This window comes from Onychomys torridus, chromosome 4, assembly GCF_903995425.1.
Source record: "Onychomys torridus chromosome 4, mOncTor1.1, whole genome shotgun sequence".
NCBI lineage: Eukaryota > Metazoa > Chordata > Mammalia > Rodentia > Cricetidae > Onychomys > Onychomys torridus.
In genome coordinates, this window is record NC_050446.1 from 132,913,120 (window position 1) to 132,940,361 (window position 27,242).

General features: G+C 43.3%; 1 long non-coding RNA gene across 1 annotated transcript; it reads right to left on the reverse strand.

Annotated features, from left to right (window-relative positions):
- Positions 1–10,132: 10,132 nt before the first annotated feature.
- On the reverse strand, positions 10,133–26,413 carry LOC118581996. Its single transcript, XR_004944723.1, has 3 exons — positions 26,019–26,413; positions 10,817–10,972; positions 10,133–10,700 (listed from the first exon to the last, which is right to left on the reverse strand). It is a non-coding gene; the product is annotated as an uncharacterized LOC118581996 (long non-coding RNA).
- Positions 26,414–27,242: the final 829 nt, after the last annotated feature.

Consider the following 27,242-nt stretch of genomic DNA (forward strand, 5'->3'; position numbering starts at 1 on the left):
CATGCTCAGTGTGTCCCAGTTTCCATCCCTGGCACCTTCAATGTACCCGCCGATTGTGTATTTGTACTCTGAAATGGGCTGTCTTGTGATTTGCGCCATGGCGCGAGCAAAACTTTCCGTGTTGGCACACTCAGTGTTATCTGTGTGTGGACTCTCTGCAGCTAGCAGAGGGAAAAACGCGCAGGGAAAGGTGGTGGGGCATACTGGGTAATCTGCAGGGCCACTGGCCGGGGGGGAGTAGGGCCGCAGCCGCGGGCCTCCATAACCTGTTTCCCCTGTATGTTTTTCTCTCTTTTTTCCTTTGCGCTAAGCATTTCCTCACTTCTCAATACGTACGTCAAACCCTCCCGCCTTAACGGTTGAAAAACCAGACACTCAGGTATCTGGGGCTTTGGGGTTATTCATAACGTCTGTATTTTGTATTCTGCACACACACTCACACACACACACACACACACACACACACACACACACGCACATACACACACACATACACACACACACACACACACACACACACACACACACACACTGGGCCCACCTGGGGGGAGGGATGGGGGGGGAGAGGGAGGGGGACACTTTAGCCCTGTTGGCAAGGCCACATTGTAAACACACAGGGTTGATTTCAAGGGGGTGGGCGTGGCTGGGTTTAAAAAATACATGAAATAATTTTCTTCTTAGCGAAGAACCTGAGGTAAGCCAATCACTTACATTTTTACAGCCTATTGTAGGAGGGGTCTGGTTTTAAAAGGTTGGGAGTTGTGTTGGGAGTGCAATGTTGCCTTTGTATTTTAATTGCAATTAAAATAAACAAAATAAATAATCTGAGTGCATACTGAATGTGTGGACAATGCATGGGAACCTGGAAATATTACTTGTGAGCTGTGTAAATGTTTGCATGTGAATCTTTTTCAAGCAGCTTTAGCTGAGGGAAAGAGGATGGAAGGTAAGATCTTCTTTAAATCAGTTTGGGGTTAAAAAAAATAAAGATTTTAGGATGAAGATTAAACAAACGTTATGCCAGCCAGATGGGTGCCTTTGGAATCCCTCATCTCCCTCCCCCCTCATCTGTTCAACTGGCTGCCCAGCTTTCCATGTCCCCTCCCCTTGTGAAGACCCCTCCCCTCATTCCACAGCCAGAGTCCCTCCTCCCTCCAGACTTCTCATCTCCAACCTGAGGCATTCATTCTTCTTGCCAGATTAATCAGAACAGCAATTAACAATGGTCTGAATCTGTGGCTTTAAATAAAATCTTCACGAGTGAATCTCTACGATTATTTTATTTTATTCTCTAAGACCTGTCAAGGGATCTCAGGATCACAGTTTCTGAGGCTGTGCTACATTTGTCTATTAAATATTTGATAATCTGTGACCGTGTTTATTAAAGACATTGATGATGTGACTGTGATGTTGTGATGTGCCTCCCACAAATCATGATTTTAGATGGGATGGTCATTTTGTTTATGCCTACCTGGGGAAATACTGGTATCATTCAATCAAACACAAAAAGGGGAAGTAGGTTTCAATTTCAAATGTCCCCGTTACATGAAAAGTATAGTACCTTGTATGACAAAGTTCTGCTCTCACTGAAGGCTCATTTCCATACTTTAGGAGGCTGACCTGTGATTTGAGGTGGGGGTGGGGGGAAGATGTCTGCAGATAGAAGGCTGTGCACTTCTGAATACAGTATGCCTTAACATCCTGGGGCCTCCGTTGCTTCATTTGAGAAACAAAGCTTTCCTAAGAAATTTTCATTAAAGTGCCCTCCAGCACCAGGATGTGGGTCTTCTGTCTAGCCCCCACCCCAATGCAGGGAGAAGGGGTGGAAGCTTATGCTATCCATTAATGCAGTTCTCTGCACCAAACCCCACGTCTGGGGCCAGGTTTGTTCAGAATTGTAGAAGCTTCCCTTGCTTCCCCTAGATTTTTTTTTCAAGAGGGTATAATTAAACCAAAACAGAAGCACATTTGTTGGGGTACCTCGGTACTACCCTGCTTGTGCTTTGTGGGTGTCAGCCATTATATACTTTTTGGATGCAGCATCATCCAGAGCTGGCCAGGCTGCTCAGCCTTGGCCTAGGCCTCATCTGAATCTGAACTAAGATGGCCATCGCTCCCTGCTTTGGGAGACTGCAGCAATGCTGTGTGTCAAAGCAGGCTGCAGTTCCCTCCAGGCTGGTGTCACTTTGCTAAAGGGACAAGACAGGGATTGTATCCTGGTCCCTGTTACTGATTGGGGAAGGGGAGAAATAGAAGGGAAGGATTTATTCACATTTACAAGGCTTTTTACTAACACTCCAGCTCCACCGTATTAAAGAAGGCATCGTGCCTTGCAGCCCGATAATGCAGATCAAATGACCATCCTAAAGCATGCCTCTTCACCTGTCATATGTAGGTTCATCTGTTGCTTAAAAAAAAAAAAAAAAAAAAAAAAAAAAAAGTGCCTTTCTGTGTGCATATTTTGTTTTTATTGCCCAAACATCACATTGCTGGAATTATTTTTTAAAGATAGATGATAGATAATAGAAAAATAAAGGTAATTTAATAAAAATTCTATAATGTCTAGAGAGCTGAGGGTTTTTTTTAATGTAACCTAATGACAGACTGTTTTCAGGTTTCTGTTAGTTTAAAATAATTTTGTAGGTTAGACCTTTTTTCTTTCTTTTTAAAAGCACATTTAGTTATTATTCCTTGAGTTATACAACAGGGCTACTGGATCAGAAATTTTTAGTATCTCCTGCCTTTATTACAATTGTGTAGGTAAACACTATACATAATAAAATCACTCTGTAGTGATACCTTATTTATATAGTGAATCACAATTAATTGTATAATAATTTATTTGGCTGCCAAGTGGTAGAATACTGCACTGCATCTCAGCATGTGAAATGCTTTTTCTTTTTTTTTTTTTTTTAAATGCAGCCATTTTTTTCTAAATTCAGTATGCTTCCACTGAACTGTTAGCCGTGGAAGGGCATAGCTTATTGCCCCCCCCTTTTTTACTTTTTTTTTTTTTTTTTTTTTTGCCTTTCCCTGCCTCCCAATAACATCCCTGTTTTACAGAGGCCCTTTAAGAAATTTCTATTTATCTCAAAAACATTTTTTTTTCCTAAATGGGTAATTTTATTTTTAACTTGCTCTTACAATTTATCATGAAAAGATGGTATGAAGCATAGAGAATTGGGACATCTCCTACCTATATGTCCCTTCCTGACTTGAAAAGGGTAGGGGAAACCTCAACGCTCTCAACATCATTAGTGGCCAGTGATGATGATGGAGATATGTTCTAATTGCATTTTGCATTTTTAAAACTATTATATCTAGTCATATTAATGCTACATATTAATTGCAACAGTTCTGGGCAATAAAAAAAACTATAGCATTGCATTTCATAAGCATATCCATTCAACCCACAGGGATTAAATGTTAGGGACTTTTTTTTTTCTACCAAAGGTTGCAAGGTGAGTATGTGACTCAGGCCTCTAGTTCTGTGGTGCCTACCTCTCACCAAGCCCATCAAAAGCTTCTACATGGTTTTCTCAGAACCGAGGGCATGACTATTGTGAGCGCTCCATGTGATCTTCAAATCCCTTGTTTAATGACAGGTGTCTAACGGCCTGCTGCTTTCTGAATTCTAGCAAGGCCCTGGCAGATCACTGACCGTAACTGTCTACCGAGTAAGCATGAAATGGATGCTGCTCATTTAAGGGAGCCCTTGCTGTGAAAGATTAATACCCACATTTGCTTCATCTTATTCCCCCCCCCAAAAAAAAAAAAACTAGAATGCTTTTTTCCCCCTTTCTTTTTTTGTTAATAATGTAGGTTTTTCCTATATATATATATATATATATATATATATATATATATATATATATATATATATATATCTTTTCTGAGAAAAATCTCCCAATAGTTTTCTTTAGTAGGGTTCAAGCTTATAGCAACATCAACATTAGTAACAACAACAGCAATTATCATTAATTAATAATGATATGCTTATTAATCATGATTTAATATTAATAATATTGTTATTAATTAATAATAACAATGTGATACCCTTGCTTTCATGTGTATATTTCTGAATGGGCAATGCTACAGTATACAGAATTCTGGTGAAAGGATTACAGGGTCCCAAATAACTTTCTCTTCCTGGTTTTTTAAAAGTAATCCTTATTTTTAATTCACAGCTGAGTCCCATTTTTCCATCTATCAAGAATCCATGCATGATTTGAAAAGCATTTGTTTTATGTTAATTCAGGAAAGTTGTATTAAACAAAAAAAAAATTTTTTTTTTAAGAAGATAGCCTAATTGATTAAAATTGAAATCCCGTGCTAGGCATACTCCCTTGTTTTTTAAAATCAATTCCCCTCAAAATAAAATGTGCTCACCCCCTTCCCAGCAAAACTATAGCTTTTCAAACATCTCTGTGCCTTTCAGGAGACACACAAGTAGCAAATGAAAATTAGTTTCTGAACTTTTTTTTTTAACCTATGACACAGGTTAAATACATTTTCCCCCTATCAGGGTTTTAATGAAATTAAAATTAGTATGTTTTTTGTTTTGGTTTTTGGTTTTGTTTTTGCTATTTTGAAATAAAGCTTCACAGAAGGGCCAAAGGGAGGAGACTCAAGAGCAATGGACTCCATTGTCTGTGGGCCTCCCAGCAGCACACAGGATCTGGTCCTGACACCCACCTTGGCAAGTTCTTTAGTGCACTGGATGGAATGCAGCCTTTGTTGCCACCACATCCCTAGGCTGACCTCTGGACCCCTGACCTAGGATCAAGCTCTTTAGAGGGAATGAGGAAAAGAGGCTCTGGCCTTTCTATTGTAATTTCAGATGAAGTCTCTTTGAGGTCTGTATGCAGCTTAAGAATACTAGTGGGTAGTCTACAAAGCTGACTGGGGAGGGGTTGGGTGGGTGTTAGTTTCCAAAGAAGAGGACTTTTTCTTAATTCCCTAAAAGAAGAGCCAGATCCTGAAGGAAGCTTCTTATTGGCTTCGAGTCCAGTGTGTTTCCAGTGCGAGAGCCCCTAAATGTTGAGTTTACAACTTCTTACCCCCCTTTCTCTATTCCAGGTGAGGTCTTAATTTTTTGTATATCCTCAATGAGAGATTAACTAAAGCCTAGGCACCTTGCGCTTCCAGCTTCTGTATTCCATAGTTCCCTCTGTGTGCAGGGTTTGCAAACAAGTCAACTCACGCAATAGGCACACGACACCTTGCCAAATTTAGGACTGTATGGTGATGTGGCAGAAGAGGAAGGAAAAGACCTGAGAGGGTCACTTTCCCCCATCCTGAACAAGTATCATCTCATTCCTGCTCACCCTTCCTCCCCACCCTCCTGTCATTAGTGACCTGTGTATAAATTAATTCAGTACTGTTACCTAGCACAGGGGGCAGAATGTGGTTATTTTACATGCAAAAAAAGTGTCTTTAGTTTCCCTCCCAATAACCAGATCACCGTTGAAGCAGACCAGCTGGTGGGACAGGAAGAGGACAAGACTCCCCAAGAAAGAGGTAAGGATGCCCCCCACCATGTTAACTTTTCAGTTATTGCCAACTATCACAGGCTTGAATGCTTTGGTCTCTGACAAGTTAGAATTATTGGAATTATGTGCCACACTGGAAGCTGTAACCAAGGAGGAGCATCAGGCAAGTGATTTGTGACAGAACAACGAACTCTGAGGAAGTGTGCTTCTGTTGTACCTAGAGGTAAAATCCCAGAATGCATTGCAGAGTGATCCATTAAAGCTCAGGAGAATTCAGGAGTATTTTGACTTGAAGAGTACTGCCCACCAAACCCAAATTTGTACCTTACTAAATTTTAATAATTCAATTTGGGACGAGGAGAGAGGTATCAAAATAATATAAATTGTTATATAATTTAAATTTTGATGTCAGTCAGTGTTGCTGACCTGTCACACACATTTTGTGTGGGGGACAGATTAAGTGCTTCAGAGTTCATTGAATGAGTTGATAATGCGAAGGAAAAAGCTTATGTACCTACCTTCTCAGGAGTGTCATGGCCGAGCTTGCTCACTGCCACTGCTGAGGGAGTGTGACTTCCGAAGATGGCATCAGAGCAGTCAGCTGGAGCCTCTCTCCTGACTTGCTGGCTCTGGCCTGTCCCTTCCGTCTAGAGATCTGGCTACCTCTCTCCCGCTCCCTAAATGAGCAGTTTGCCCTCTTGTCAAACTGGTTGCTAATGTGTTAACAACGATGAAGACATTCTTACAGGTAAGTCCCAAACTGGATTTTCTTTAAACAAATGTCAACAGTAATGGTCACAGTGACACACAAAACCCAGAGCTAGGCACCGAGATGAGTCTGGGACCCCAGCGCAGCAAAGTAAATGGGGACAAGTGTCCTGCAGCTTACCTGGTGGACATGTAGAGTCCCCTAGGCGCCTGAGACTCAACTCTCAGGTCTGAACCTAGCTCCTAAGGCAGTAAAAGTCGCTTACCAGTCTCACTCGTACCAAACAAAACAGAAATGACTTCCTCTTACCCCTCAAAGGATAAGGGGTCAAGAGAGTAGTTGGTATTACTGGGGTACATTGGTGCCGAGGATCATTCAAACACATCCTTTCAAAACAGTACTATCCTCAATCTATAATTATAATCTATAATTATATATGGTCATCCCATGTGTCCAAAGGGCTAGGACCAAAGCTCATAGGGCTACTTCTTAGGAAAGGCAAAGCTGATTTGCAATTAGTCCCTTAAGTTGTTGTTTGTTGTTGCTATTATTGTTTTTAGCATGTATGGGAAGTGTACGTCTTAACTCCTTACATTTGCACTTTGAATGGCTGCTCTACTGGGCCCAGTGTATGCTCAAATAGTTTATCAATAAAACCACAGGTGTCATGCGGGGCCTCCTGCCCACTATCCCCTCAGATAAGAATTTTTCAGTGGCTGGCTTTAGAAAAGTCCAGAGTCAGTAAATATGGGTTGATATTTCAGGTGGCCACTAGATGGTGAGACAGTATAAGCAAAAGAAGGTGGTGGGTCTATATTGTAAGTGAGAAAGGACAGGGAAAGCCAGCAAGGTGGGGAAGGGTCCTGCTTTACTTTCATACTGTCTCCACCCCAAAGATGAGGCCCATATGGCCCCAAAAGTTTAGTCAGACCCACATTTTTTTTTTTTTTTTTTTTGGTATTTTAAGCAGTGGCTTACTCTTTTAAGCTATGCACTGAGACTTCAGGAACATTTAAAGGGGATTTGTTAACTGAGGGGTCCTCTGAGCAACTCAATTAACATTTTGCCATGGCAGGGGCCCCATTCTGTGCACTGTAGGATGTTTCTGAGTATCTCTGATATCTAATATCAGACACATGCACTATTACCACCACTACCACCAGCCACTACACATGTTCCACATACACACACCCCACTGCTACCAGCACAATACCTTACTACCACTGCCACACACACAGATGCCCCACTATTACCAACACACACACACACCCTACCACCACCACCTACAGCCACTACTACACAAATTACACCATCATATCCATTGCTATCAACAGAATACCTCATAACCACTGCCACACACAGATATTCCACTATTACCAACACACACATACACACACACACACACACACACACACACACACACACACACACATTACTACCACTACCTCCCCACACATAAGTGTGAAAACCCAGAACTCTCCAGTCACTACCAAATGTCACCCAAAGTTGAGAGCTGCTACCTAGACATCCATCCCTAATCCTGGAAAAGCTAGACATGTACATGGCATAACTTGTACACCTACAAACAAATCCTCTGAAGAAAAGGTCCCCCTCTACTAACCAGTCAGTAACATGCAAACTAATTCTGGTGGCCTGCATTGTTGGATAGAAGCAATTTCCACAAATCTCCCAAGAGTGACCCCTAGATGACCCTGAATAGAAGAGAAGAGGGAATTATTTCAGGCAAATAAACAAGGAATTGATCTAAGAGTCTGATTACTAATGGGCAGTCAGGATCAGGGCATGCATAGACTTTTAACCCTTAACCATCACACATAGGGTTCTTTAGGTTGTATTCATTGGCATCCTGTTAACCTGTCCACCTCTGTCTGGTGTGCACTAGTAAACTCTCTCAATGTAGAAGGGATGTCCAGATAACAATGGCAGCGCCTGCACCTTCTATTACTTACAAATATTAAAAGCACCTTGAATTAGCCTGTGCACACCAGCCATAAGGATATGGACTCCAAAGACAGTCATCTGTCCATGGAAAGGTGACCTGTCACCTTTGAGGGGAGTGTAGGAAGAGCAAAGTAACTACGCTGAGGAAGACAAAGATCTTCTAGAAAGAATACAATGATGCCAATAGAAGAAACCGACCAAAGACATTTCCTGGTCGAACATGTTGTACTTGGTCTTTGATAAAACTGTTGACCCTCTTCATCTACGAGTAGCATCTATACCCATGTCCACCCAATAGAATGAGGGCCAGTTGTCACTTTATTTGACCCAGCTCACCAACATGCACCTTACCTCTCTCTCTTTGGCAGCTGGTGATTGAATCCAGGGTTTTATGCCATGTTGTCTCTGGATTGCACTCCCAACTTAAAACTTTTTAAAAACAAAGACTTCTCTCATCTTTTTTTCCATCTTAAAGAACCTAAGATTTTCATACCTCAAAGTTAGCTAGTTGGGTAAAGATAAGGTAAAAACAGATTGGTGGTTTGAGCAGTTAGATGCTGGCCGTGTAAGGTGGGAAAGTATCATTTGAAATCAAAACTTTCTGCAGATGCCTGGGTATCCCAGGTTCTGCTAACTGAAGTGCCCCTAACCAGGAAAAACTTCTCACTGCCCAATTCCAGAAGTGACTCAGGGGAAACCCTCAGAATGTTGACTTTTAGATTTGGCCTGGGGCCAAGTACAGCATCTTTCCCAGGAAATGCTCAAAAGACTCAGGGCAGAGCCCCATCCAGTGCCAGACATTAGGGGGAATTTTAAAGTTGGGTAGCCAAAAAACTGTGGGCTATTTATACTTTAGCAGTCATGTGACTTCATTTTCTTTCCTTTTAGCCATTAGAAGGAAAGCACAATCTTTTTTTTTTTTTTCAAACAGATATGCAAGTGAGGATTTAAGACGAACACTTAAGAGGGATCCCTTTTTCTATGGGAATATTTGGAAATTTCCCAAGGAGACTCCATGTTGTCACATTCCCCCATGTTGTCTCAATGGAGAAGAGAGTCTGATAATTGGGGGATGGGGGCGGGGAGCTGGGGCCGGGGGCGGGGATGGTGGGCAGAGAAGCAACTTTTGAAGAGGGTCCTAGGATGATGGGGAGAGCACCGGCTTAGGCATCAGGGGTTCCTGGGACCTCGGTTGATTTTAGGATTCCATGTACTTGCCAAGTGATGTAGAAAAGCTAACAATGGAGTCTTGAAGTATTGACAAGGCTTCAAGTTCACCTGAAGTTCTGCCATGGTCAAAGAGGGACCAAATTTGATGAGTTGTTTAAGAGGAAGGCCAGAAACTCCCCATGTCCACCTTGATGTATATAAAGCATTACCAAGTGGGGTTAGGCAGGAACATTATAGAAAGCGGGGTGCAGACCAGAAACTCATACTTATTCAGCAGACAAATCTAAAACTTGTAGTCAAGGCTCACTCCCAAACTCAAGGTAATGGGAAGCAAACACCTTCACCCCAGACTCTGATGAGATCACATGTTAAGCAAGCTCCCAGTAGAGAGTGGGATTTCCAGGGAAGAGAAGTAAAGGCTAGCATGGCTGCCTTACGTAAGAAGGGAGCCATCTCATTTGCACCTGAAGTTCCCAGAGCTCAGAATCCAGAGAAGGAAATAAAACCCTAAGGAACATCTGCCCTCTTCCCATTCTCTCTCTCTTTCTCTCTTCCTACTTTATTTTTCTTTCTATTTTCAGATTTTTTTAAAAGTAGGATCTTTTGTGTAGGGGACCATTCCTGAGCCAGAATTTATAAAATATACATTTATTTTGAAAGAAAGAAAGGAGAACACCCACTATTTAGGGCTGGGAAGTAGAAAAAAAGTTAGCAAAGCAAAGCTGTTCAGAACTGGCTGGCAGATGGCGCTCGGCTTTTACAATTGAGAGCCTGGCTTCATAAAACTCCCGTCTGCGCCTGCGCCTGCCTCAGGCGGCACTGTGAGGGCCCCTCCCTTCACCTTCCCAGGAATGCAGCCCGCCCCAGGCCTAGGAACATCTACTTTTTTAAGGTTTTCAGTTCAGCAGTTGGTATCTGGGGACAAGTACCTCCACTTTGGGAGCTTTGTAGACCTTAGGCAGGCCAGAAAGATAAAATAAAACGGAGTGCAAACGGGCAGCCTCTACTTTCAGCCTTTGATCTCTTGATTGACAGTGCAGAGCCCTTGTTCTGCCAGAAGCCAGTTCTGAGACTCTGGGCCTATCTTTTTGTCCCTTTGGATCCCAGTTTTCTTCCTCTGGGAAAAGGGGGAGGGGGAGATCTTTCTCATTTTAGAATTTTTTACTTCTCCTAAGAAAAGTTTAAGGTGGAAGAGGGTTGTCAGTACCCCTAGGCATCACATACATGCACTTTTGAATGTGTCCTTACCAAAATGGCAAAGGGTGTAGGAAAACATCTTAGACCACCTTTCGTCCTTCACCAAATGACTAATTGTCTCTGGGTAGCAGCAGAGTTCAGAAGTTCTTTCTTTCCCATCCAGTTGAAGGCTAGGAAAGAGATACAGACCTAGGCTTCTAGGAGAAATCCAAGGAGCCTCCCTGGAGGACAGGGCATTTCAGTCACTGTGGTCCCTGGTTTCCGAGGACAGGACCTTTGCACTTACCTTGAAGCTGCTATCCTCTTTGTACCACAGCGGCTGATGAAGGCCACGTGGACTTCCCAGGCAGGGGCCACAGCTTCTCCACTAGGAACTTAGCCCTTCCTCACTAAGGCCAGCCTTAGTGCTCCATTCTGATAGGCTTCCTCCTCTATCATTCTTCTAAAATGCAACAGTCAGAGGAACAAAATAAAAAGTATTAATTGAGGCAAACATTTCCCCTTCTCTGCTACTCAAAATTGTCTTTCCAAACTTGACTGTCACATTCTCCCCTCTTGCCGGTGTTTCTTTTCTTTTCCTTTAGATTTTAAACGCTTTTCTTGATCCTTTACCCCTGCCCCCAGGGCTTCTGATTGTGACCCTCAAGGTCGGCAGTGGGCTGTTAGCACCACCCTCCCTGAGGGTTAGATGGCTATGGCTATTCGTGAGCAGTCCCCTTCTAGCACTTTCTTTGGGCCAGCAGAGTTCCTACCCACCAGAGGTCAGCAAAGAGCTCTGAATAACTACGTCTGCTTGCAAATGTGGGAACTGGTAGAATTCTCTAGATCAAACATAGAAAACAGCCCCACATTTCAAGGGTGTCCTTGGGTGGAGTGCCATCCTGTCTTGGGTCCCTGGGGCTTAGTTTGAACACCATTGGAGCCACTCTGTGCTTTGGAGGGGACATAGTTGTTTTGTTTTTCTTTTTCTTTTTCTGTTGTTATTTGATGAGTTTCTTTTCCAGCACCACTCCAAACACACAAATTCTCCCCTTATCAGGGACTGCACCCTCCTAGAGCCCCTAGGCTCTCTTAGGGACAGAATGCCCACTTGCATGTCCCCCAGGACTGAAAACCCACCTCCCAGCCCCCACGCTTGGCCTGGCCCCTTTTCTTTAGGTTTCCCACCCCACCCGTTATCCTACTTTGATTTTATTTGTCTCTGGCTCCTCCCCGAGATGTGCAGCTAGTGTTTTTCAGGGTTTTGATTTGGCTGCCCCCACCCAAGCACACACAGAGGCCAGTTCTCCATTCTGTCATCTCTCCACAGATCCTTGTCTTCATTTAGCCTTTCCGCTGAGGTAGGGAAAGGGGCAAAGAACAGGGATTCCTCTCCTCTCCCTCTTTCCCGAGCATTTGAAGTCCCAGGGCCCTTGAGAACTACTTGTAAGTTAAGATCAACTCCCTAGGCCAGTTCTTTATTTTGGGGGTGGGATGAAAAGAAGGAGAGAGAGAGATATACAAAGGGAGAGAGAAAAAGAAGTACAGAAATGAAGTAAGAAAACCAAAGTCAAAGCAAGGGATAGGAAAAAGAAAATAGGAGAAACGTCTTCGCCAAGTCAGTGCTGAACTCCAGATGAAGTCCCTGTCCTGTCGAAACTTCTAGTCTTGGAGGAGATCAGGTTTCAAGTAATAATAGCCACCCAAACTGGGATAGACAGCTGACTGCTGAGGCTGGCTGGGTTTAATGGAGGGGGAGGAGGAGGAGGAGGAGGAGGAGGAGGAGGAGGAAGAGGAAGAGGAAGAGGAAGAAGAAGAAGAAGAAGAAGAAGAAGAAGAAGAAGAAGAAGAAGAAGAAGAAGAAGAAGGGGGAGCTCAGAAGTGTGGCCAACTTTAGGCTCCTTTCGGGAAAGCAGGGGACCCGGAGGCTGCTAGAAGAGGCAGGATGGAGCCACCATGGTCCTCTGAGATCTGGCCATTGCTTCTCCTTCCCAACAGACCCCATTCGCTTTCTTCAAAGTTTCTTATCTGAACTGAAATGGTTTTGTTTAATTTTGAAGTTAGGATTATCCCTACTACATCCCTCCTACCGCAACTTGATTTTCTAAGTGCTTCTACATGCATTACCCACTTAGTGGTTTTGTTTTATTTTGTTTTAAGCAATCTGGCACACTACAGACCTTTTTGTCAAGCAGAAAAACAAAACAAAACAAACAAACAAAAAACCCACCCAAACCTTCGTGAGTCCTTTGATTTAATAATTACCCAGAACAAAGCCAGGCCAAACCTAAGGTTAAACACGAACACTTTGTACATTAAGTATACATTTCAAAAATCAAGGAAATCCTGAGAGGTTTACATGTTGATATCCTCAAGAACTTGGCTCCAGCTAGGTCCCATATAGGCATTGTTATCTACCTTTTTCCCCCTTCCTTCCTCCCTTCCGTCCTTTCTTCCACCCCACCACCCTGCTTTGAAAAACAACTTTTATTCTCTTGGGGTACCTTCAGTTGAGAGGGAAAAGAATTCTCTCCAGTGAGGAAGAGTAAGGGGAGGGGGGGTTACACCAGAGGAGACAGGACAGGATTGATGGCTCTGTACTGGGGTCAGGGCACAGGCTGGGAGACATCATAGTCAGACACAAGTCAAGAGAACACAGCTTTAGCTTCCTGGCTACAGGGAGGAAAAGATTCTGTCAGCTGCCTCTCTGTGTCCTGCGCTTTATTCACTAGGTCAAGTTAAAAAAAAAAAAAAAAAAAAAAAAAACCAACAAAACAAAAAATGAAAAATCCTACACAAATCCTGTCCCAGCTGGTCATGCTAGGCCCCTGTTCTTCTACATTTGGGTCTTTAGACTGAAGCAGAACCACAGAGAGGAAGGCACTCCCAGGCTAACTCTGCTGAGCTCCTTCTCACACAGTTTGGATCCCCCTACCAGGAAAAGGTCTTGATCCTCCCCAACAAGTGTCAAGAGTTAGAAATGTGTTACTAATTGATTTGAGCTGAATTTGTATTGCGTTGAGACTTAACAAAATGGCTTGGGGTGGGGGGGGGGGAGTACACAATTGCTGTTCTAATAGCCCAAAGAAGGAACTCACCACAAGTATGCTCATACAATGAGCCTTCTGTGACATTTTGGGATCACTAGAGTAGGGGGTGTCACAGTGGTTCTTTAGGAAGGAAAAAAGGAAGATTGGTGGGAAGCGTTGAGTGGAAATTGAGCATAAAATTGACATGCCTGGTTTATGAAGAGAGTCACTTTACATGGTTCCAAATGAAAACAGTTGTCACAAGCTAATTTTTCACATTTTTGACCATTGGCAGAGCTCGGGTTTACTCAAATGAAGAGTATGTTCACCTTGGCAAAGAATATGGGAAACTATCTAGTCTGCTCTACACATGAACCCATTTTCTCTCATTGATAAATTGCCCCCAAATTCCCAGTCAACTTGTGTGTCAAATGTTGTTCCCTTTCTGCTCATCTAGTAGCCTTACTATGCACGCAGTAGCTGCCCACGTGTCTACCACGCCTCTCAAGAGGATGAGTCCTTCCTGGGTTGGTGAGTCTGCCTTGATTTGGGCATTTTTATTCTTCATTCATTCATTCAATCAATCATTCAATAGACATACAATGAAAGCTTGATGTGTACCCTTCCCTGTGAGGAAGTCAGTCGTCTAAGACATGGTTGCTACCCTTAATGGCCCTGTAGTTAAAAACAGACACAGGAATTGGACAATGGAGGTAATTTCTGTGAAGGCATTCTGTGAGAATAGATGCACTGCTCACAGATGAGGAACTCATCCAAAGAGGAAAGATAACTAAACTGCAGAAAACCCAGAAGAATTTGTCTTCTTGGGTCAAAATAAACTCTGCATCCAGACATTCACAGCACAACCAACCATTCATAGTTCCATGCCAACTTGAGGCTGAGGATTTATGTGTAGGCAGTTGTGACTGAAGAGCCTGTTGTCACTGGGTAAACCTTAGTGTTGATAACTTGTTCATCACAGTACCAGAAAAGGTCTTTTGGTAGAAAGTGAAGTCTCGAAAGTCACAGCCATGCTGAGGGTGTAGGCTTAGGTCCAGAAGGTGCTAGGTTATATATGGTATTAAATACTACCTTTAGCCAGCTCTCACTTTAAATTTCTGCTTGATGTGGACCAAAGTATACATTTCAGGGCTGAAATTCTCTTAGGGAGTGGGCTCACAATTCTCCCACTCAACCTTAAAATATTCTGTCTATGTTAAGGAGTGCTATTTAGCTGTTAGGATGGGGAAATAGTTATGAACTGCAGTCAGAGACTCTAGAATATTTTCACACTGGTCACAACCCTCTGTCCTCTATTTTATTTAAAATCCTCCTTCTTAATCCTGGCCTGTCCTTCATCTTAGTTCTGATCCACCATCTTACATCCTGGCCTGCCCTCCATGTTATGTCTGATCCACCATTTTAGATCCTGGCCTGTCCTCCATCTTAACTCTGATCCACCATCTTACATCCTGGCCTGCCATCTTAGCTGTGATCCACCATTTTAGATCCTGGCCTCCGTTTTAGCTCTATCTCTCCATCTTAGAGCCTGGACTTAAGGCCTATTTTCCCTGGTCCCTAAAACAGACAGAAAGTCTATATTCAAATACTGTCATTCTATAGAATGAAAAATATCTAGAATTTGTTTTCAGCTTTCCTTTCACAAACACTTGTAGGCTAACTACATATCTCCCTTGGAATAGTATATATTAACCTATAGGTCTCTAATGTTCAGCCTGGGTAGGCTACATATATACATATATGCATCTTTAAAACATATATGTATGCATACAGTTTGTTTTTATTAGAAATAAGCAAGTTATTATGGAGAACTGAACTGAAGGAATTCTTTAAGGAATTTTCTATAATAAACAAAATTCAGGTTTATAAAATTCTAAACTTTGATTTCTCTTTTTAAATCTCCATACTTCAAAGAGAACTGAAACAGGGATGCCTGGATTTCCCATTCTGGGTGTTCAGGGATGAGCTCACAGTGAATTTGAGAGGTGGGGATTTGACCAAGGCCTCCTTACAGACCTGCAGGTGGCTGTGTTCTGTTCAGTTAATCCCATTAGCTGCCAAAGGCTTATAAGGTTACTGTTTAGGGACATTTGCATCTTAATAAAGAGTTCTGTGAGGCCACAATGAGGAAAGAGTCACATTTTTAATAATGAAACCCTAGCACTCAGGAAAGGACATCGAGGAGGACAGGGAGGCCAATTTCGGCCATCATTACCTGTTCACCTAACTCTCACTCTTCCCTGCTGGGGACCGCAACTGCCCAGCAAACTCCAGTGCAGCAAACAGGTTTTCCTGTCTCCTGTGACTCCAGGATGTGAGAACCCCTGTGGCCCCATACATCCAGGACAGCATGGTGCATTTGTAGTGTAGTTACTTTGCTTTCTTTAAACAAGAAGTAGAAGGTGCAGGGCATAGAGAGAGGAACAAGAAAGGAGACTGGGCCAGGAAACACACCACACAACAGCCTATTGTTGGTACACTTCATGACTGGCCTTCTGGCTGTGTGGTTACAGCCGGAGGACAACCTGGTGCTTAGTAGCACAGGCTGATTGCACACCTTAGCCTCGAGTCACTCAGAGCTGTGTTGACAAATAATGATTCAACTGAGGGAGGCATGGGTGGCCATTCTGACTTGCCAGATAATGGCGTACCCTCTAGAAAGCCAGAAGCCTGCCAATTAAGCTCCCTAGTGTCACTTAAATGGGCCTTTCTGAGATGTATGATGTTTAGGAAAAAGAAATTAAGTTTAATTTTGAAAGCTCCTGACATGTGAGTTTCTTTATAGTGTAAGTAGTTGAAGGCTAGCATGAATATTATGAATCCCACCCATAATGTATGTTTGAATATCTGTCATCTTCTAGCAGCTGAGAGAGCTCAGCATCCTTCAGGGTAAGGTTCTTTGTTTTGTTTTAATGTCACCTACCTGCAATGTGCCTTGTTTGAAGCTCTGTGATGGTTAATAGGACAAGAATAACATTGTCACAAGATGAGACACTATTGCAGAAAGACCCTTCAGTAGCCCAGTAGCCCAGTGTCCACAACACATAGAAATGACCCTCCCTGCAGCTGGGTGACTCTCAGCTAGGAACAGGGGGATTAATTATGCATGTATTAGTGCAAGCCTGCAGCAGGAAGGCTGGTAACAATAGAACACACACTCACGCTTTCCTTCTAGCATTAAAGGCATTTGGATTTTATCTTCCCTGATCAAACTTCTACACTTCCTTCTAAATAGCTTCCTCTTGTCCCTTAGCTAAGGCAACAGGGAGAATTGGCTTCTGAGTTGGGTAAATTGTGAGTCCTGACAATGACAGGGTGCAAAGGCAGAGATGGCCACAGACACACACACACACACACACACACACACACACACACACACACACACACCATGAAAAATGGCCTTGCAGGCACTTTGCAGCAGACACAGTCTGGCTCAAAACATGGATTTTTTTTTTTCTCTCCACCCTCCCAAGGTTAGGATTTTACTTAGAACTCTCAGCTACCAGCTAAAATTGCCATCAGCAAAGGGGCTGATTTCAGGCAGAGAGAGGAGCACTTTAGCAAATGAGAAAAAGGGATAGAGTTGTAGAATTGTGAGGAGGCTTACCACACAGCAGCAAAAACAACAACAACAACAACAACAAAAACCCCAGCCATTTCCCTGACAGCACTTTAATTATGATGAAAGAACAAGATGTTTTCTATAGAGAATTCTTGTAGAAGGGGGAGGGAAGAGACCTCTGAAATGGACAGGGGCTGCTGGGGTTTGGAGAGCAGACACCTGTCACCCCTGAGTGATAGATGCCCCTGGAGAGAAGCTCAGCCCTTCCCTGCAGGTCAGGCAACTCCAGCCAAATTTTCACCATCTTACTGTATTTTACTAGGAGGGTTGTGAAAGGAAGAGCCCAAAGGGCAAGGCCAAGCCAACCACCTGCAAGGTGCTGGCTTCTCTCTTTGCCTCTGTAGGGTGAGATGAGATTTTTAGCCCTCAGTCTGATCCTCCTGGCTGGTGCTTAGCTTCAGTGTCCAGAAGGCTTTTCAAGTGGTCTGCCACACACCCACTGTTGAAAATTATGTTTTCTTTAAGGTCAGTGTCTAGGTCAGATGTGCCATTCCAGTTGACACTGAAGGGCCTTAGAACTGGAGGACACAGAGCCAGCAGGCCCAGAGATAGGAATCCCTGTGGCAGAGCCCATGTCGTAGGGCTGAGGAGGAGTCATGGGCCCAGATGTTGAGCCTGTGTTCAGGTCAGGCAAGAATCAGAAAGGTCCGCTGTTTCCCATTCCACCTCTGGCCTTATCTATAATCCTCCCATGATCTTAAGCAAAGGAACATACTCAGCTTGCTCCAAGCTCCCAAAAACACTCTGGCATGGTCCAGAAGAGAAATAAAAATGAATTCTAAATGCTTTCTTAGAGTCTCGGCATCTGGGAATGGGGAAGTAATAGGAAAAAGGAGTAAAACGCACACATCCAAGGTTAGCTGTGAGATCCCTGGAGTTGAAAGCAGCAGGCACACACAAGCTGACAGGCAAGGTGCACTGCTTTCACCAACTCTCTGCCCCCCCCCCCCCCCCCCCCCCCCCCCCCGCTTTAGGGCTCAGTTGTGGCTGTAACATAACATGCAGGCTGCTTGGGAGGCAGAGAGCAGAAGACAGGGTCTGAGCTCTCATCTCAGCTGCCTGTGTGCAATCATTACATACACAATGTCTGCTAGCAGTGATGTGGCTTCTGAGAGGGACCCCAGCCTTGAATCTACCACCGATAGCCATGCTTCATATCCCACCCGACTCCAGAATACACGCCATGCAGTCACTTCCTCGAAGCAATTTATGACCCCCTCCTCAGGCCCCTACTCCCCTCACTCAGCTGACACACTGTTACAGACACTGATAATTTTGATTATTAGCCGGCAGCTGACAATGAACCGGCAAGGACTTAGGGTTTTGTGGTAGGTGAATTATGGGCATTCACAAATAAAACCACAACCACTTTGTTTTCTACACTTGGAGGATTAACAGGCAGATTGCCACATCTGCAGCATCCTCTGGGAGGAGTGGGGAGTCTTGGAGTGGTAAGGGGCACTACAGGGATGCAGAACCTGTTTCACCAGACCAACTGCAGTCTCCCAGCAGAGCCAAGTCCAAGCAGGGAATTAGTTCTTGACACTGTGCAGGGCCACTGCCTGCAACAGAGAATGGGAACGGCAATCTCTCTGATTTTAGTGGGTCCATGTTGGGGAAAACACTTGAAAAAAAAATAATAGACCCTATGTTTCTTTTCTATTTGTAAAGCAGTATTTGGGGAGCCAGAAGAAAGATAACAAGGACAAGATCGCAATTTATTGTTCTGCATGCTTAGATATTTCATTTTAGAATGATTATAATTTGGAGGACAAAAAAATATCCCAGATACCTCAGATATAGTGGTATCCAGCTTAGGGGGCAGAAAAAGCCTGTTAGAAGGTTGGCATTTTCAGTGTCAGAATAAGGAAGCTATTAGAGAAGTCTGTCCCCTTTTAACAGTAAGCAGGCACTTTGGGGGGAAAAAAAGTGGAGGTTTTTTAGAAATACCGAGGTCATGAGATCCTAATGATGTCTGAAGGACTGGTCTCATTCCTCATGTCAGAATGAATGTTGGCAGATGGTTCTTCATTTGCATTTTATAGACACTGGAATAAAGGGAAGCTGCTAGCCTTGTTCCAGCCTCACCAAACCCCCGTGGACAGGACCACCTTAAAGCTGTTCTTTCTTTCATCTGTGTAGCTGGCTCTGGTGAATTTTGAGTCATTTGGCGGAACCTAAACACCCCAGTTTTCCTTGCTGGAAATAATTAGCACTTGCTGCTGTCCTACAGCTTTCCATTATCCGTCCCTGTCCTGTCCTGCCAGCCTTTCTGACTTGAGTTTTTGTCTTCTAAACACCAAGGCATCCTACAAATCTGGTTGAAAGTTCAATTGTGAAAAATCATCTGGCTAAGAAATCAGGCAGTCAGTTTGCCTGAATATTTGTGCTGATCAGCTACCACCTTAATTTTTAGGAAACATATCCTGGTAGCTGAGGAAAGGGAGCTTATGCATGAACAAGATATGGGAGTCTCTTGCCTTCTCTGTGGTAGCCATTTGAAGACTGCTGCATAGAGAAGAAGGTGGAGATGAGGAGGCAGCCTGGTCCTTATAGGCAGGTGGGTCAGGGAGAGTGAGTGCATCTGCCAGGCTCACAGCATGATGAGAGTCAAGATCTGTGTATCACCTGCAGCCATCTTAGAGTGGAGAGGAGGCAAAAGCCATTAGCCCTTGCTTTGTTTTAGGTAACAGCCAGCTTGATCCAGTTCATGAAAAAATAACAGTGAGAAATGTTTTTATCACAAAAGAAAAAATGTCTATAATTTTAGTTGGGGACAAATTGACCCTCCTCCCCCATTATTATTATTATTTTTTTAATCTCACAGCCATCAAAACTGAGATGAGATAATCAATTCTCTCCTCTCATCTACATAGACCAATTAGCCTGGTTTATGCTGGCGTCCCCCTCCTGTTCCATCAGTGCAGTAAAAAGCTAGGCAGGTGGGAGAGGAGAAGGGTGGTGGCAGTTCCCTCTGTGCTTTGGCCCTATGTGCAAGCACCTCAGTCAAAAGAGAGGGTGCAGGCAGCACCCCCAGACACTACTCCCAACCCATCTTCCTTATTTTCCTTTTGGGGTTCAGAGCCCCAATCTCCATAGTCCAGCTCTGATCCTTTATTTTTATTTAACAGTCACAGCCCTTTGAACATAAGCTTTTCACACTTTATCACATACCAAGTTTTGAGTAGAAAACCGAAAAGGTCAAGAGCTGATGACTTAGATTTCCCCCCCTACCCCACCCCCCCCCCCAAGCCCTGTTAGGCAGAGGCCTTAGGATTCTAATAACAAGTCTTTGCAAATCAATGCCTTGTTGTAAGCAAGCAGGTGGAAGCTGGTGGCTCTCACAGAGCTGGCAAGTGCATGGACAAAGGCTAAGCAAGGCCCCTCTGATAAAATCACTGATGCCTTTCTCCCCGAAGTTTTCAGGCTGCTCCTAGCTAGCTTTCTTGCTTCTCTGTCTTCTCTCCTTCCTTCTGTCCATTCTCTCTACTCCCCCGACCCCCACCGCCCATTTAGCCTTCTCATTTAGAAGAGTCTTATCTATGGTTTCTCTCGTCATAGCCTCCATTTAGTGATGAAATATGTGTTGGAACCCCCACCACAACCCCACTCTCTCAACCAATCTAATGGGCATGGCATTTTTACAAAGTTGAGGGAGCAGTACTTAATATATTTAAGAACAGAGAAAGCAGAAGAAATATGAAGGTATAGTTATAAATTATAGTATTAAGCTTGCTGAGGGATCATATTCATCTACATTTTTGTTTTTACTTTTAATCTATCATTGATAGAAATTTAATTGTAAAGATTATTTATGAGGCTTTTTTCAAGTATTTTTCAAGTATTTCATGTATTTTTTTCAAAGTGACAATAACTTGAAATGACTATGTTTCAGGAACTTTCTAGCTCTCTCTGCTTTGGGGTTAGGTAGGCTTGTAGACTTTGGTGTGTCTTTAAATTGCCAGAAGAATACAACTGAGTTTTCAATCAACTCCACTATGTGTTTCAACCATCTTGACCAAAGACAGTCCAGGGCCAGAGCAGGACCTCCACTCGGTCTGTCTTGACTCATCAAACATGCTCTCATCCTCTTGTGTTTAGTTCAGGTTGCTCTTTAACATCCCAGCGTCACCAGCGGCTGGCTTCCATCTCCCAGACTCTAGGGTTTGCTGTTGCACCTGGCCCTCTTTCTGTTGTTAAGGTCATCAGGTGACTGCTGACTTCTCACCCCAGGTACTGGCCTCCTCTGTAGGTAAAGGGGTACTTCCCCAGTCTTTCTGTTTTAGTGTGAAGGTCACTGCAACCTAGCAGTGAAAACAGGCCTAATTAGTCTGCTGCAGTTCACCACTGGCTGTCTCACTTTATGCCACCTCCTTTAATAATACCAGTTCTGGTGACATGTTTCCTAGAATCCTGGGCTCGCTTCAGTCACTGAAAGTGTCCCTCAGCTGAGAGCATCAGGGAGCTACTTTCTCCTACCTTTTTCAATAGGGCAGGGCCATCTCTATGCTCAGGGAAGCCCAACTCTATTCTCCCCCAAGGCTGGCACTATTGTTGAAATGTTGAAGACCGAGAACACACAGTCTGCTGTGCCTTTGGCTAGAGGCTCTTTCTTGGCTGGTCGTAATGTTGGCATCAGTTAATTGAGAGGAAAATCTGAGTTAGGTCTTTCAATTTCAGGCAAGCTGGGCATGCAATGGGTACACCTGTCACTTAAGCCAGTGTTCACATTCAGCCCTAAAGGTCACAGATGTAGCATTCTTTCAGCATTAGCTAGGAATTTACTGTTCCTTAGGAAGAATAAACCATTCCATGTTAACATTGTTCACCTATTAACCTTTAGGGGATTCTTTGGGATTTGTTTGGCTGATAGAGACAACATTTCCTTTTTAATTCCATCTTCTTTAAGATTTTTTTTTTTAAAGATAGTAGTTTAGGCTGGCCTTTCACTCACAGCAATCCTCCTGCCTCCTGTGCCAGCTTCCAGATTGCTGGGATTTCAGATGTGAGCCACCACACCTCTTAAAGGCATTTCTTATATGGTGGAGCGGGGTGACAGCACAGCATCCTCTCACCCTGTGGCTCTAGCAGGAGGCTTCCAGGAGAGGCTGGGAGCTCTCCTCTCCTTTTGCTTGTACTTTCACTGCACAGGGGACAGACATGTCCTTCAACATTTGGGGGCTTCCATTTCTTTCTTTCCATGGAACTTTAAACCAGCCTGTCATCCTCAGAAAATTTTAATTTACTTTATCATTTTATGTAAATGTTCTCCAAAATCAAGACACATTTTTAATGATGTACCCCCCAGAAGCTAGATCTTTGAACCTGAAAGAAATTGGCTATATTTAGTTTTTAAAGCCAGTCTGCTTTGTATTCTTCGTGAAGCCAGCAACATTCTTTCAATTAGGGGGTGGAATTAGCTTAGAAGGAGTCGTAATCTGAGCTGAGAGCAGAGAGTAAAGCAAGGGACAGACAGAAATGCTGAAGACTGAGCCGAAACAACTTCCCCAGCACTGAGTGGCAATCAGAGACCCCTGGATGTGAATGTGGCTACAGCTGAGGTCTATAGCCCATAAAACATAGCCTTGTCTTTCATCCAATCCCCAGGCCTCTTACAAATAAATGCCTAGAACTTTCTGGCTGTAGACTTTTCTCCTGTTTGGCACTTCTAGAGCTGGGACCTCAGAAAGCCATAGTGCCGTCTGGACTCTCTGATGTTGAGGGCAGTGCCATTGATCTCCCAGCAAGTACTGAGTCGTGAGTCCAGGCAGGAGGCAGACAGCAACTCCTGCACAGCCCCCTTCCTCTTTGGAAGGGCTATGTAGTCTAGGCCCTTAGGGAAATGGGTGGAGCTAAATAGTAATTATACATTTTTCAATTTCAACATGTGTGAGCAAACACAAGAGGATGAAAAGGTGCCTACACATCTAGATGAATCAAACATGTGGCTAGTTCTGCCACATTGTAACTTAATTTGGGGCTTCCTAACAGTAGACAATGGGGAAGCTGTGGAAAGTGAAGGACCCCTGGATCACCATCTGAATCTCAGTTGTCCCACAGTGGAGCTAGTAAGTCATTGCATTATTTGAAAATACATCTTGGTCAGTAAAAACCAAAGAGGTAAATGGATACCTACAAAGTCACATTGTTGCCTACTCGTGTTTTACTTAGTTCTTAGGATAGTACTAATGAAGAATTGAATGCCAGGGACCAGGAGTTAAAATTCAACAGAATCTGAAAATAATTAAAATGTAAAAGTTTGAGAGAGGATATTTTGTGTGCCATCTCAAGATCACATCTCCCAGTGCACCTACCAGATTGTTTGTTTTCTCATTGTGTACTCAGATGTTGGATGTCAACTAGGAAGAAGTTGGCTGGAGAGTCGTGTGTAACGATTTTCCTGCATCCTTCTCCATCCCCAGTGAGTTTCCTTCTTTAAGGATTAGTTTAATCATTCTGGGCTCTAGGTTCTCCCGTTACCTTAGTCCTTATGCAACTTCCCCCAAAGAAAGCGAGGGATGTTTTATGTTAGGAAAAGTAACTTTCCTGCTGTTAGTGGGGGAGAACTCTGGCATTCTCTGAGGCAGCCTCACTCCGCTAGGCCGCTCCATTGGTATCCCATTGGTGTTGGTGTGCACTAAGTAAGTGGAGCTGCCCCTCTCTTCCTTCTGGACTTTCCTATTCCACTCATGGCTCACAGCTACGCTGCTAAGATCTTTCTTAGAAATTTTGTTCCTCTTCTCTCTTGCCATCTAAATTGCATATGGAGAGAATCAATGCACTGTTGAGAGTTAAGTGTCAAAGGGAAGGGAGCTCCCATAGTCTCCTTTTCTGGCCCCTTTTACCTCTCAGGGAGGCAGTCAGAAGGCTCCGATGGCTTTGGGAATTAGGCTTCTGTGGTGGAGACCGTGAAGTCCCTCTTACAGGTGGCACTTGCCTATCTGCGTCGTTGATGGTCAATGAAGGCTACAAAGTCTCCGTTGTCTTCTTATTTTGAACTATGATTTTAAACACATACTGTCATCTCAAAACTACATACAGGGTCAGGAAATTGTCAGTGCACCTCTCCATTTGGTTTGAACTACAGTGAGATTCTGTTGTAAGTTAAAGATGTGCTATTTGAGGAGTAGCTGGTGGATATTAAGTAGGGAGATTTCAAAGGCTCATAGTGAATCCATTTTTCAGCAGTTGACTTAGAACTTCTGAGGTGACATTTAAATGTGTTGAATACAGAATGCAAGTTCGGAGTTACTTTCCAGTTGAAATACTAACCAGTGGCTATGACAAGAAAAAATAGCCATAGGTAGTCATGACATTGGATGTTTAAAAACCTTCTGGTCTTAAGTATCAAAGCTTTCTAGTGGAGATTAGCCAGGACTAGAAAATACTTTTTACAATACCTGCTTTCATCTCCAATATGGCCAAGGCTTCAAGTAACGTATATCTACAACAACAGTTCCAGTCATCTGGCTAATGAAGTGCAGAATGTGCTTTGAAGATAGAATGCATCACTAAGTACTATTATTAAAGCCTTAGAGCTAAAGTTTCTGTCTCAGTGGAAGCCTATCTATTGTTTCCTGGGCTATTAAAATAATATTATAATTGTATTTTCTCAAGACTCTTGGAAAATAGCTTACAATGACCCCAACTAATGAAAGGCCCAGGAGAACACTCTTGTCCAAAAACTCAGTTGCATCATTAAGTAATAATAATATTTAGAAGATTCTAAGCTATGGTAATTTGGTCACTTCTGAAAGCAGATGCGGCATTCTTTCTCAGAAAGGAAGCTACAGCAGGGCTGAGGAACACAAATTGCCATGTATAAATACAAAGCTGGCAAGGCCACTGAATTAAACCCCAAGTTCATTCATTATGAAGGGGAGAAAAAAAAAAGCTATGAGGTGTGAGGTCAAGCTGTGTGTTAGGGGACCCAGTGTTTCAGGCCAGGGTGTGTTATTATCCCAACTTGCTGACTTTGGCATGGAGTGAATCACCTGAGCCAGGGAAGGCCCTATATCTTTTCTGCAGGATATTTTATGGTCTCACTCAGGAACTATAATGTCACTATTTTTATAATGTCCATGTGTCCCAGAACTGATGTGGATGCCTTCCACTGGAGAACCTTCTAGTGCAGTGTTCCAGGAATTATGCTAATTCATTTGCTTTACTTTTAAAGCAGAAACTTAAGAGCTTAAAATCACAAGGCAATCTATTAAAATCAATTGCCAACTCATAAGTTCTGTATTGTGAGAGACAACTCTGGAAGACTTTTTAAAAAAACCAAACATATGCATAGCTTTGAGGGCTTGGGTAGTGTAGGTCGATGCTAGGCCAAAATCATAGATGGTGTCAGCTCACCATACCAATTAAATCAAATCTCTCCTTTCACTTTGTGTCAAGTGAAAACAGAAAACTGAACAGACCACAAACCAGCTTGTGTTTCAGAGCTCTTGGTGTCTGATGCTTACCTATAAACCCTTGATTCCACCTGCTGCCATTTATTTACAGAGTAAATGCTTTATTTATGGATCCCTGGTTAGTCAAAATATAGGCAAAACTTAACAGTTAATTTTTTTTTAACTTTTTCAAGAATGGCTAAGTTAGAAGTGGAACGGAGGAAATCCTGACCTTGTGTTACATGTTTCTAGGACAATGGTCCCAATTGTGCCTTGTTACAACATGTTTCACTGTGTGCCATCAGACAGGTCACTCTTTTTAAAGATTGGGTGTGATGTTTATCTAACAGGAGAAGGCGCAGAAACTCTTCATTCTACTCACTGTATGATGTAGTTACTGTATAAGCATGGAGATTGTGCTGGCTACTGTTTACCTCTTACCTTTGAAATACAATGTATCGGTGCTTCTGCACACTGGAAGCCGGAAGGAAGAGGCTTTTGTACAACTGGAGCGGAACAGAAATTTCTGGCCAGGTCCTCTCTCTTCTAAGTCTTTAATTTCACAAATGACAGATGAATCAAATTCAACCAAGAAGTTTTTGTTGAAGAGGGAATAGGTAGTTCCCTGTCTTCATATCACAACTTACAGAGCTGGCAGATGCCTGTGGACTCAAGTTTCACTGGAGCATAACAGGAGAGCAGTTAAATCTTTTTCATCCATTCTGGTTAAGTTAAAAAAAAAAAGAAAGAAAGAAAGCAAGAAAGCAAGCATCAACCTGGTACATTAGTTCCTTTGAGGTTTTCATTTTTCTTTTCTTTTCTTTTTTCTTTTTCGTTTTCTTTTTCTTTTTTTTTTTTTTTTTTTTTTTTTTTTTTTTTTGAGTGTATGTTTGTGTGGATGAGAGGCCTTAATCAGCCGTGGATAAGACAGAACATTTGAGAAGATAAAGTCGGAGACTGGGCAGCAAAGCCAAAAGCGAGGAGGGCCTATTTGTTAGGTTTAGCTTCCTGCTCTTAACTCCAAGAGATCCTTGGTTGCGTTGAATCAGTTTCTGTTGTACTCTTAAGTCCGTTAAAAATAAAATGAAGGTAGAGCGTAGAACAAAAGTAGCGGTAGACCAGCAGGGACCAAGACAATCAGCAGCGTGTAGTTTTGTAAGTCACACCGTTTCTGAGTTGGAGTTGGACAAACGTTTGGAAAGGAGGCCCGGAAAACTCTGTTGAGTGGTCAACAGTGTTTTCCTATTTTCAAAGACAGAGCTGTCCACAACAATTCATTCGAGGCCACACACTCCCCCTTCCCCTTGAGGCCCCAGGGTATGTAGCATGCAGAGCACAGTTTTGTTCATTCTCCCCAGTGCCCCGGGTTTTGCGAGCTATGCTCAAAAGTGAAAGGAAGGCAACTTTGGAAGAGAGTTTGTGATTGCTCGGCAGATCTGGGTTTACTGGCACCTTGTCCCACTTGGGGAAGGTACCATGTCTTAGTCTGACCTTTGGCTCTGTCCGCTCACCTAGGCACATTGTTGAATGAATGAATTAATGGTATCCAAGTAGACCCCAGTGGCAGACCCCAGCACCCGAGGAAAGTGGTTCCAAAATTAATGTCCCTGCCCTTTCACTTAGCCGGTGCTGTCTACCATGTCATAGCGTGGGGGCCAGGGAGTG